A 13,047-nucleotide genomic window follows, 5' to 3' on the forward strand; every position below is an offset into this window, starting at 1 on the left:
CAGTGGGAGTATTGAACAAGTTTATGTAAAAACCAGGGAAGGAGCACTGGACAGCAGTGAAGTAGGTTTTTAGGTATTTGCGTGGCACTAGTGATTATGGTTTATGCTACCAAGGAAGACCAAGATTGGACAGAATTTTGGATATTCATGGCTTTGTGGATGCAGTCTGGGCTGGAGATCTAGATTAGAGAAGATCTACAAGTGGGTATGTGTTTAACCTATTTGGAGGTGCAGTCAGTTGGATGAGTAAGAAACAATCTGTAGTGGCACTATCAACTACAATACATGGTAGCCACTCATGCAAGCAAGGAAGCAGTTTAGTTGCAGAGATTGTGTTCAAGTATGGGGTTAGTATAGGGAGCTATAAGGATAGACTGTGACAGACAAAGTGCAATTTTCTTGGGAAAGAACCCCGCATATCATTCAAAGACAAAGCACATTGATGTTCAGTATCACTTTGTGAGGGATATGATAGAAGACAAAAAGGTGTTGCTAGTAAAGGTGGACACTTTGAAGAATATTGCATATGCATTCACAAAATCTATGAGCTCTGAGAAGTTATCTAGGTGTAAAGAGACAATGGGCATTTCAGGGTTGAAAAAAAATGACTAAGCTCTCTTGTGGCCCCTGTGGAAAGAAAACAACAAGTGGGAGAATGTTGGGTTGTGTTATATTCTTTCCACGACTAGCCCACATAGTTAACCGGGGGGTTAGAGGGGGGGTAGAGCCCCCCTTCGTTGCACCGATTGTGTAGTGGGGGGGGGGGGGTCACAAGGGGTTTGAGGCATACTCGTAACCCCACTTTATGGGGTCCGGGGTAGTGGCCTAGAAAATTTTGGTTTTGGACCCTATGTTAGGTTGGGTGGACCCACCTATGGTTTTGTGCATGATTTTCACACATGTTTTTGGACGTGATGGTTTTCGGTCCATGGTATTGGAGGCAATGGTTTTTGGTCCATGGTATTGGATGCTTCGGCATGTATAAATATGTATTATAACATAATGAAAAATCAAGCTGGTAGTCTCGGTTTTGGGATCCAGGGGAAAATCTCTATGTATATTTGTTTTATTTGTTATGCTCTTGCATTGTTTATTTTCTATGTTTTAGAATTCGTATGCAGGTAATTTTTGTACATGGTTAAAACATACAGCTAGGCCAATGGTTTTATCGTGATCCACAGTCTAGTTCAGGGACCACTAGGCCATGTTCTCTATCATTCAGAGATCCACCTCACTCGGCTTCGAATCCATCCAGCGATCCAGCTCAACCAGAACATGAGAACCCCATCACACCATGGCTCTTCGAAAATGGCAAGGCTAGGATGAAAACATTGTTACACCTGGTGAAACCCATGCCATAACAGTAAAAGAACCACATGAAATACCATGCTTGCCAAATTTAGCAAGGAAAGCATACATGCAAATCAATACCTGCAAAGAATATTGTTGTAGCTGATTTATTGCCTTTCCCTACTTGATCTTTGCTTCCTCTTGCTTTCTTTTCCCTTCTTGCTCTAATGCCAAAGTTCTCTAAGAAAATTCTAAATGTCCAAGAGAGAGAGAGAGAGAGAATAATGAGAGAGCTCCAAATCTGAACTGACAAAAGGGTACATTAACCAAGCCTTGCCCACTAACCCTCAGAAGCATTTTTATGAATGAGGCCTCTATTTTCTTCAATTTCCATTATTTTCCTTCATTTTCCTCCTCACATGCAATGTGTCACCTTTCATCTCCATTTTCTCCTAATTTCCATTATTTTCATAAATAAATGTGCCAAAATTCCATTTTTCCTTTCCAAAGCCTTTGCCATTGCCTTTGCCAATTTCCTTTAGCCATAGTAACTGAAATGAACACCCACTATAATGTTCTTCCCACCATTTAGCTTGGGATATGTGTCCCATCAACCGTGGTCTTATATATTTTACATGGATTTTTAACCAAGGCTGATACATGGACTTTTCTATTGAGTTGGTGCCATGGAAGCTCCGACATCAAAGGCACCTTACAGGACGAGTACACCTGAGTTGGTGGAGTTGAAGATGTAGTTGAAGGAAATTTTGGACAATAGATACATTAGGCCAAGTGTATCACCATGGGGTGCACTGTACTCTTTGTGAAAAATAAGGATGGCACTCTCATGTTATGCATTGAATATAGGTAGTTGAACAAAGTGACCATTGACAAGAATAGGTATCTGTTATTGAGGATTGATGATTTGTTCAATCAGTTTAAGAGAGCATCTGGGTTCTCGAAGATTGATCTGAGATTAAAATATCATCAAGTACACATTAAAGAAGAGGACATCTATAAGACAACTTTCTGGACCACATATTGGAATAATGAGTTTGTTGTAGTTCCATTTGGTTTAACTAATGCTCCATCTACCTTTATGTTCTTGATGAATAGTGTGTTGCGCCCATATTTGGAAAATTTTGTTATTGTGTTCATTGATGATATATTGGTATATTCAAAAAATTAAGAAGAGCATGTCGATCATCTAGTAGCAGTGTTGAGATTGTTGAGAGAACATCAATTGTATGCTAAGATCAACAAGTGTTGTTTCTTTTAGACTGGGGTACACTACTTGGGACATGTGATTTCCAAGGATGGCATAGAAGTGGACCCAGGAAAGGTAAGAGCTATCATGGAGTGGGATTCTCCCAGGAATGTGGATGAGGTGAGATATTTCATGGGGTTAGCAATTTATTATAGGAGGTTCATCAGGAACTTATCGAAGATTGCTTATCCTATCACATCATTGCAGATGAAAGGTAAGAAGTTTGAATGCAAAGAGGAGTGTGTAGCCAGTTTTGATAAGCTCAAGTAGTTGTTGACACATGCACCAATGTTATAGATTTCATATACAAACAAAGAGTTTGCAGTATGTATAGATGCTTGCAAGAGAGGACTTGGTGGAGTCCTTATGCAGGATGGTCATGTGGTATGCTATGAGTCACAAAAAATAAATGATCACGAGTAGAAATACCTGACACATATCGAGTTGGAAACGATCATACATGCATTGAAGATGTGGAGGCACTATCTTCTTGGCAGAAATTTTGTATTGATGAGTGATCACAGTGGTTTTTGGTATCAATTTGACCAACTAAATATGAATGTCAAGCAGACTCGGTGGTTGGCCACGATTAATGAGTTTGACTTTGAGGTTAGGTATATAAAAGGCAAATAGAATAGGGTGGCAGACGCTCTTAGCGGGTGGATAAAGGTAAATCACATAGCATCTATGAGCTCTTATGAGACAATTTTATAGGATAGGATATTGCAGTCAGGTAAGTAGGATGACAAGTATATGGAGATTGTGCATAGGTTGCAGTAGAGTATAGGTACAAGTACAGGTAGTGGTATAGGTATAGGTACAAGTAGTGGTACAAGTACAAGTACATATTCAGGTGCACAGGATGTGAGCTATTGTCTCACGACAGATGGATTGGTTAGATTTAGGGATAGGATATATGTTTCAGATAACAATGAGCTCAAGAAGGTGATCTTGAGGGATTTTCATGCAAAACCATATTCAGGTCACCCAAGTTATCAAAAGACACTGATAGCAATGAAGAAATTCTATTATTGGCCGAATTTGAAGATAGACGTAGCATATTTTGTGGCTAGGTGCTTATATTGTCAACAGGTGAAGGAAAAGTGTAAGCATCCAGGTGGAATTCTACAATTGATTTCGATTCCAAAGTCGAAATGGGGGGTCATTTCCATGGAATTTATCACAAGTTTTTTGAGGAGAGTGAGATAGCATGAATCCATCATGGTAGTGGTGGATAGGTTGAGAAAGGTAGCACATTTCATTCGAGTGAAGTCTACATTCTCAACGAATGATGTATCACAGGTCTTCATTAGGGATGTGGTTAGGTTGCATGAGGTTTTGAAGAAGATTGCATCTAATAGGGATGCGAAGTTCACTTCCAAATTTTGGAAGGAGTTTTCTTGTAGGTTTAGGTATAGATTTGGCATTCAATACAGCTTATCATCCACAAACAGATGGACAAACAGAGAGGGTCAGCAAGATATTGGAGGACATGTTGAGGATGTTTGTAATGAATCAACAACGAAAGTGGGAAGAGTATCTTCCACTAGTAGAGTTTGCTTATAACAATGGGTATCTAGAATCCTTGAGGATGAGTCTGTTTGAGGCATTGTATGGGCATATTTGTAATACTAACATCAGTTGGAGTAATCCAATTAAGACGGCGTTGATTGCATTGAACATGTTGACAGACATGGAGTGGGAAATGCAAGTAATCAAGAAGAATTTGAAGGCAACACAAGATAGGTAAAAGAGTTATATAGATTGGAATAGGTCGTTCAAGGAGTTCCAGGTTGGGGAACAAGTGTACTTGAGAATCAAATAGAAGAAGAGCTCCTTGTGGATTGATCATGTGCCAAGTTGGCACCCTAGTTATGTGGACCTTTTAGGATTATTAAGAGAATTGGGCCAGTAGCCTATCAACTTGCACTGCCTCCGACAGTGAAAGTACATGATTTTTTCCATGTGTCATTACTTAAGAAGTATGTTAAATATGTTGATCATGTGATAATTCCAACTGGAACCATAGTGTATTTGCAGAGAAATATGCTCATGCTCTAGAACCGAGCAATCGAGCATGTTAAAGTGTAATGGAAGCACTTTGGGCCCGATGAAACTACATGGGAGATGGTGGATTAGATCTGGGCTATGTATCCTTCCTTATTCACTAGTTGAGTAGATGTTTTAGTATATGTCTTTGGTATATGTTTTTGGTACATGTTTTGGTGATGTTTGGTATATGTACATATGTATATGGATGTAAATATCGCCATGAACTATGTTATAAATATCTAATAATAGGTATGGGTGTCATGTCATTATGATGTTATACTTGTTATGTTGTCATGTTGGTTTGCTTCTCAGCAGGATGATCATTGTAAATACTGTAATGAGCTAAGTTATAAAGCTCCATGGGTAGTATGTTTTTCTTATAGAAGCCTTGTTGGTTGTAGGTGTTGTTGAACACAAAGGATGGTGTTCCCTCGGGGGGGGGCTTCTATAACAACCCTGGTGAAAATTCCATGTAATAAAAGTTAATAAAGGAAAAATAATAACCACAGTTAATGGGACATATATTCCAAGTTGAATGTTGGGAAAACGCATAGTGATGGGGATCACTCGTGGTTGATTAATGGCTAAGGAAATTAGAAAAGGCAATGGGAAAGGATTTTAAAAGGCAAAATGGAATTTTGGCACATTTATTTATGAAAATAATGGAAATTAGGAGAAAAGGGAGGTGAAAGGTCACAGGTTGCATGTGTGGAGGAAAATGAAGGAAAATAATGGATAAATGAAGAAAATAGAGGCCCCATTAATAAAAATGCTTCTGAGGATCAGTTCACATACTTTTGTCAATTTTTTTTGGAGCTCTCTCTCTATTCTCTCTCTCATACCCTTGGACACTTAGAGTTTTATTGCAGTACTCTTGGAGAGTGTGGAAAACTTGGATTTTGGATCAAGAAGGCAAATGAAGAGAAGGAAAGTGCAAGAGGACATCAAGATCAGCAACTACAATGGATTTTTCTTCCAGGTACCCAGTTGCATGTATCTTTTCCTCATTAGTTCTGGCATGCATGGCATATGTCTGTGGTTTATTTGTCATGATCTGTCATTGACATGGAGGATTTCCTAGATTGACAGTGGATTTTCCTAGCCTTTCCATTTCTTGGACAGCCATGGTGTTGTAGGTTCATTTTTTTTTTTGGTTCTCATGTTTCCTTTAGCTTGGGTTGAGTTACTAGTTCTTGGAAACCCTAGTTGGACAAATTCTCTAGAAGCCCTGTAACATATTTGGTTGAGATACTAATCCTAGAAGCCTTTGTTGGATAAATTCTCTAGAATCCCTTGGTGGGTTAAGTTACTTGTCCTGGAAGCCTTGGTTGCAAAAACACTCTGGAAGTCCAGAGAAGGTTGTGGGTTGAGTTACTAGTCCTGAAAGCCTTGGTTTGATTAAATGCTCTAGAGCCCTGGAAGGCATGAGTAGAGACAAATATGGTGATCGGGCCTCTATCAAGAGAGAAAGATTCAATTGGTAAGATGGGATAACATTACAAGGCTTGTGGATCAAGGTGGTTGGGACATACTCGATACACACATTTTTAATAGGGCTCTTATCATTAAAAACATGTGGAGGGTGATGTATAGTGAAAACATGTGGTTCAAAATCATTAGAGATAAATATATGAGTGGCAGACAATTTTCCATATGGATTAGGGGAGGATCCAAGGGGTGAAAAGGCTCATCATATATCTAGAACAACATGTTAAAAAATTGCAAATGGTTGATGGTATTCCTGAAATGGGAAGTAGGGAATGGACAACATGTTGAGATTGGTCTAGACACAATTAAGGGCTTCACTAGGAATCACACCATATTGGTAGACATCATCCATTCCCTCCATAACAGGGACAACAAGTATTTTACACAGATCAAGAAGGACCACTACCAAATATCATATTTACAGAATTGGTACAAGGCAAAAAAATTGGGTTTTACTGGATACCATGCACTAGAATGGGATTCTTATATCACCAAGTTAAAAGCAATAGACATAAGCATAATAGAAAATGAGGATAGGATGATATGGGATGGATTGCTCAAGAAAAAGTAGCCAATGGTAAAATAAATCTATCAGAGATTCCCAAGAGAATATAGAGGAAACACTATCTACAGATGCCTAAATGAAGCTTGGAAGTAGGAGATTCCATAGAAACTAAAGAGTTTATGTTGAATTGTTAGGCCCCTATAATACTAGCGATTCCCCCATTACTATGTTCATTGTATCCCTTATTGTTATTATTGTGCCCCTATTGTCCCCATATTGTTATTAGTATGCCCCATAGAAACCCACTATTGTTATTTTTGTGCCCTTATGTTATTATTGTTATGTCGACTTGATTATATTGTGATCCCTTAGACTCCTATATATAGAAGGGAGGTTTAGTCATTTGCATCATCCAAGAATTGTTCATTTATGTAACGTAAAGGAGGTTTCCCCCTCGAAGAGGCTGAATTCTAAGGCAATGATCTATCTTTTCTATCTTTTTTTGAGCTAGTTTCCTAACATTTGGTATTAGAGCTTTGGATTCTAGGGTTTCACTGCTCCAAATAGGTCATCGTGGCATTTTCACTATAATTCTTTTTATACGATGTTTTAGAAACTACAGAAAAATCCATTTGAGCCGAAATCATTCTTAACTTCGGGTCCGAATTTCATAGCTTACCTCACTATATTTGCGGAGAATGATCTGAGGAAGTTAGGGTTTTTGCAGATTCCTGAATTACATTCCAAATAGGTGACTTGGGGAAAATCGTCATAACTTTTGTTTTGTGCATCAGATTGAAATTTCTTAAGAATTTCCAGAAAGAGGATGGCCTATAGTTTTCTATGTATCAGTTTCATGTACTACGGTCGAAACAGTGACACGTGGCATGTCGTACAAGTTCGCTCTACTGAACTAATATATAATCAGGTCATCGTGGGAGATTTGGCATAACTCTTCCTTGGAGAATCCAATCTTGATTAGACTTGCGAGGTTAGAAAGAACACTCAAAGGGCTACCATAGGACGAGATTTTAGATATTCGATATCTGCAGTTACAGAGATACAAAAGATTCAATGTCAAGCTATTACAAAGTGAAAAAAAGGTGTGAAGGAATTAAAATGGAATAGTGAAGAATTATTAGCATTAATTAATGCCCCAAAGAAAGAAAATGGAAACACCTAGTAAGCAACCTGAAAGCTCTAGCATGACTCGTGAAGAAGAGGAAGAAATGCAACATGATATATCAAAATTACAAGACCAAGTACAATAAATTTCACTCTCACTAAAGGTAAATGAAGCCAAGATGAATGGCATGGAAGCTAATATGAATGGCATGCAAGTTGATATGGATGGCGTGGAAGCTAAGATGGATGGCATGGAAGCTAAGATGAATGGCAGGGATGCTAAGATGAATGACATGGACGATAAGATGGAAGAATTGAAGAAAAATTTAAATAAGTTGCTACAAGAAATGGTCACTAATGGTGAAAGGGTAGTAAAGGAAACTCATGATGAGAACAAAAGAAATTTTAATCATGATTTCATAGACTCTAATGTTGGATTGAAGATCCACCATGTTCCAAAAATTAATATGCGGAAGTTTGATGGCAAGGATCCCGGAACATGGATACTACAGATGGAGCAATTTTTCGATCTCCATAATGTGAAAAACACACAAAAGGTACGTATTGCAACTTTATATTTGGAACCAAATCAGTTTGTATGGTATCGATGGCTTTGCTCTCATAAACAAATTGTCACTTGGGCAATTTTTACGGAAGAAATGATAGCACATTATGAGGATACAAAAAGCAACACCTTTTTTAGCCAATTGATAAATCTCAAACAAAAGGGTTCAATGATGGAGCACATTGAGGACTTCCAAAAATTGAACATAAGGGTAAAAGATATTCCAGAGGAGCATAGGATTGATGTGTTCATAGGGACTTTAAAGGATAATATCCAACATGAGGTTCGCCTTTGGGAACTTGATTCATTGGAGAAGGCATTCAGGTTAGCAAGAAAAATGGAAAGCAAAATTATGGCAACCAGGAAGCCTACCACTCACAACTATAAAGATGGAAGTGTTGTTGCCCCTAGCCTTCCACAACCTACAAGGTTGACACCACAACAATTGGAAGAAAAAAGAGCAAAAGGGATTTGTTATAGTTGTGATAGAAAATACACTAAAGGTCATAAGTGTGTTGAGAAGAAATTATTCTACATAGATTGTGAAGAGGAGGAAGAAAAGGAACAAGAAATGTCAAAAGAAGAGGATATACTCCAGGAACAAACCCTAGATAAAGAAGAAATGAATCTGACCATATCTTGTAATGCATTGGCTAGAATTACCACTCCTCAAACTATCAAGATAGAAGGACATATCAAGAAGAAAAAGGCAGTAATGTTGATTGATTCGAGAAGCACCCATAATTTTATTCATTGTAAGATAGCAAAGGAATTGAATTGCTTCCTATATCTAGCACCAGAGTGTCAAGTGATGGTTGCAAGTGGAGGAACCATAAATTGCTCTAGAAAGTGCCATAATATCAAGCTATCCATGGGAGAATATGTATTGAATAGCCCAATGCTTTCAATTCCAATGGGTGGTGCTGATGTTGTACTAGGAGTCCAATGGCTACAATCCTTGGGTACAATAGCTTTGAATTTTCAAGAAATTTTCATGAAATTTTGTGCGAAGGAAAGGAAGTTGAATTAAGGGGTATTGCAGGGAAACCGGGAAAGATAATCAGCTCTAACAGTATGACAAAGCTTCTAAAGAAGGAGCAATGAGGTGTAATTTTACAATTATGTTTGCTAGAGGTTCCCACATCGAAGTCATCTATTTCTCCAGATCTCCAAAATGTCTTGGAAAATCATTCCAAGGTATTTGAGACTCCCAAAGTTCTCCCACCTATTCTTGATCATGATCATGATATTCATTTGATTCCAGGAAGTGTTCCTCCAAACATTAGGTTGTATAGATATCCCTATGCCCAAAAGAGTGAAATTGAACGTATGGTTGCAGAAATGCTAGAGGCTGGTATAATTCAACCTAGTCAAAGTTCTTTCTCTGCTCTAGTAGTATTGGTGCACAAGAAGGATGGATCGTGGTGCATGTGTTTGGATTATAGGGAGCTCAAAAACTCACTATTAAAGATAAATTTCCCATTCCTATCACTAATTAATTATTGGATGAATTGCATGGATCAATTTATTCACCAAGTTGGATCTTCATTCAGGATATCATCAAATCATAATGAAGACTGAAGGCATTCCGAAAAAAACATTTAGAACTCACAAGGGTCATTATGAATTTTTGGTCATGCCTTTTGGCCTTACCAATGCACCTTCTACATTTTAAGGTTTGATGAATTCCATTTTCAAACCCTTCCTTAGAAAATTTGTGTTAGTATTTTTTGATGATATACTAATCTATAGCAAGTCTTGGAAGGATCATGTTGAACATGTTGACAGGGTGCTCAAACTATTGGAGGAGAAACAATTATATGCAAAGGGCTCCAAATGTTTCTCTGGAGTACAAGAGGTGGAATATCTGGGTCATATTGCATCTCATGAAGGTGTTAAGGTAGACCCTAGCAAAATTAAAGCAATTAAGGAATGGAAAATCCCAAAATCCATAAAGCATCTGTGAGGATTTCTCGGGTTGACAGGGTATTATTGCAAGTTTGTTAAGAATTATGGGAGAATAGCAACACCTCTAACAACATTATTGAAGAAATATGAATTTTCATGGACTCCAGAAGCAACAAAGGCCTTCAAACATCTTAAAAAGGCAATGTGCCAAGCACCGGTCTTAGCTATGCCGGACTTCACAAAAACCTTTATTGTGGAATGTGATGCTTCAGGAAATGGAATTGGTGTTGTTTTAATGCAAGATGAAAGAACCATTTCTTTCGAAAGTCAACCAATCAAGGGAAAGTATTTACACAAAGCTATTTATGAAAAGGAAATGTTGGCAATACTACATGCTCTTAATGGGAAGACACTTCAAGGTAAAAATGGATGATGATATTCTTCAATACATTTTAGAACAAAGATTATCCTCTAAAGAGCAACAAAAATGGGTCACAAAGATGGTGGGTTATGACTTTGAAATCATCTACAAAAAAGGGAAGAAAACTGTTGTGGCAGATGTACTCTCAAGAAAGGATGAGGATGTGGAAGAATTGTTGTGCATAATTTCTATTATCCAACCAGATTGGATAAACGGAGCAATGGAGGAATGGAAGAATGACGAATAAGTGTGGGCACTCATTCGAAAGTTACAACAAGATACAATACATCTGATACATTTAGCTAGAAAAATGATTCGTTATGGTACAAAGATCGCTTATACCTATGTAAGAATTCCCAACTCAAACAAAAATTCTTATGGAATTGCACACTTCTCCCTTAGGAGGGCACTCAGGATTTTTAAAAACTTATCATAGGGTTATGAAGGAATTTTTTGGGGATGGCCTTAAATCGGATATTGAAAAGTTTGTGGTGGAATGTTTGGTTTGCCAACAAAATAAAGTTGAAACAATTAAGACCCTAGGTCTATTACAACCTTTATCCAATCCAAGCCAACATTGGGAGGAGGTTTCAATGGATTTTATCACAGGTTTACCCAAGTCTGAACGAAAGAGTGTCATCATGGTCATAGTTGACAGACTTACCAAGTATGCACACTTTTGTGCATTATCACATCCATTTAAATCATGTACAGTTTCTACTACATTTATGGAAACAATTCAAATGATACATGGAAACCCAAAGATTATTGTAAGTGACAGAGATCCCATTTTCACTGGAAATTTTTGGACAAAAATATTTTCTTGTCTCAGTAATCAATTAGCTCATAACTCCTCTTATCATACTCAATCTGATGGGAAAACTGAGATAGTAAACAAATGTCTGGAAGGATATCTTTGTTGCTTTGTATCTGATAAACAAACACAATGGGTCAATTGGTTACCTCTAGCTGAATGGTGGTATAACATGTCCTTCCATACTGCAGCAAAAATGACCCCATTTATGGCACTTTATGGATATCATCCACCATCCATCACATCATATTTAGGAGAAAATTCTAAGTTCAAGCAGTGAAACATCACATCAAGCATCAACAACAAGTTCTCCAACTCTTAAAGGATAACCTCACGTTGGCACAGAATAGAATGAAACAACAGGAAAATCAACATCGCAGCGAAAGAAGTTTTGATGTAGGTGATTGGGTATTCCTATGGCTATAACCATATAAACAAATGTCCCTTAGAAAGCTAAGAAGGATAATAAATTATCACCAAAGTATTATGGTCCATACAAGGTGTTGCAAAATATTGGTACTATGGCATACAAATTGGAGCTTCCTACAACTTCCTGAGTGCACCCAGTTTTCCATGTTTCATGTTTAAAGAAGGTTATAGGTGACAAGCTCCTAGTTCAAAAAATATTGCCAGAACTTGACGAGGAAGGAGAAATCATATTGGAACCGGAAGCAGTCGCAGAAACAAGAACTCGATAGCTACGAAATCAATCAATTTTAGAGTATCTCATTAAGTGGAAGAACTTATCTAGTGAAGATTCCACATGTGAGGATGAGAATTTTATACAAAAGCATCCAAAACTACTCAAGTGTTGAGGACAATACTTTTCAGAAGGAGAGGGGCATGTTAGGCCCCTATAATACTAGTGATTCCCCCATTACTATTGTCATTGTATTCCTTATTGTTATTATTGTGCCCCTATTGTCCCCATATTGTTATTAGTATGCCCCATAGAAACCCACTATTGTTATTTTTGTGACCTTATGTTATTACTGTTATTGTGGCTTGATTATATTATGACACCTTAGACTCCTATATATAGAAGGGATGTTTAGTCTTTTGTATCATCCAAGAATTTTTCATTTGTGTAATGTAGAGGAGGTTGGCCCCTCGAAGAGGCTAAATTATAAGGTGTTGATCTATCTTTTCTATCTTTTTGTGAGCTGGTTTCCTAACATGAATGGACATGGTCAAATACTCACATGGGATCAACTACAACATCAGGGTTTCATCGGTCCCAATATCTTCCTCATGTGAAGGAACGAATCTAAGGATGCGAATGATCTGCTATTGAGATGTACCTTTGCTACGGTGGTATGGGATGGCGTATTGGACACTCTTAACATTGGTCACCTGAAGGTGCGTATTTCCCTGGTAGCTTGGATGGGATTGTTGTACAAAAAACATATTTAACATTGTTTCATTCCCTTTTACTTTATTTGTACTATATCGAGGTATAGGAACTCTAATTTTTTTGAAATGAAACAGCCAGTGATCAAGGAGGCCACACTTCAAACTGTGGCATACTATGAAGAGATTGGAAATAAGAAAAATAGCACTCAAAAGGGAGCTAAAATACAAGAATATTTGGGAGGTTTTCCCCATTGGTTTT

The 13,047-nt window shown here is 37.7% G+C and overlaps 1 pseudogene; it reads left to right on the forward strand.

Annotated features, from left to right (window-relative positions):
* The window catches only part of LOC149180274 (uncharacterized), a 41,677-nt pseudogene that overhangs the window by 24,818 nt on the left and 3,812 nt on the right, over positions 1-13,047 (forward strand).

The sequence above is a fragment of the Pinus tabuliformis genome, chromosome 3_2 (assembly GCF_031772625.1).
Source record: "Pinus tabuliformis cultivar Carrire ecotype Pingquan chromosome 3_2, CPIR1, whole genome shotgun sequence".
NCBI lineage: Eukaryota > Viridiplantae > Streptophyta > Pinopsida > Pinales > Pinaceae > Pinus > Pinus tabuliformis.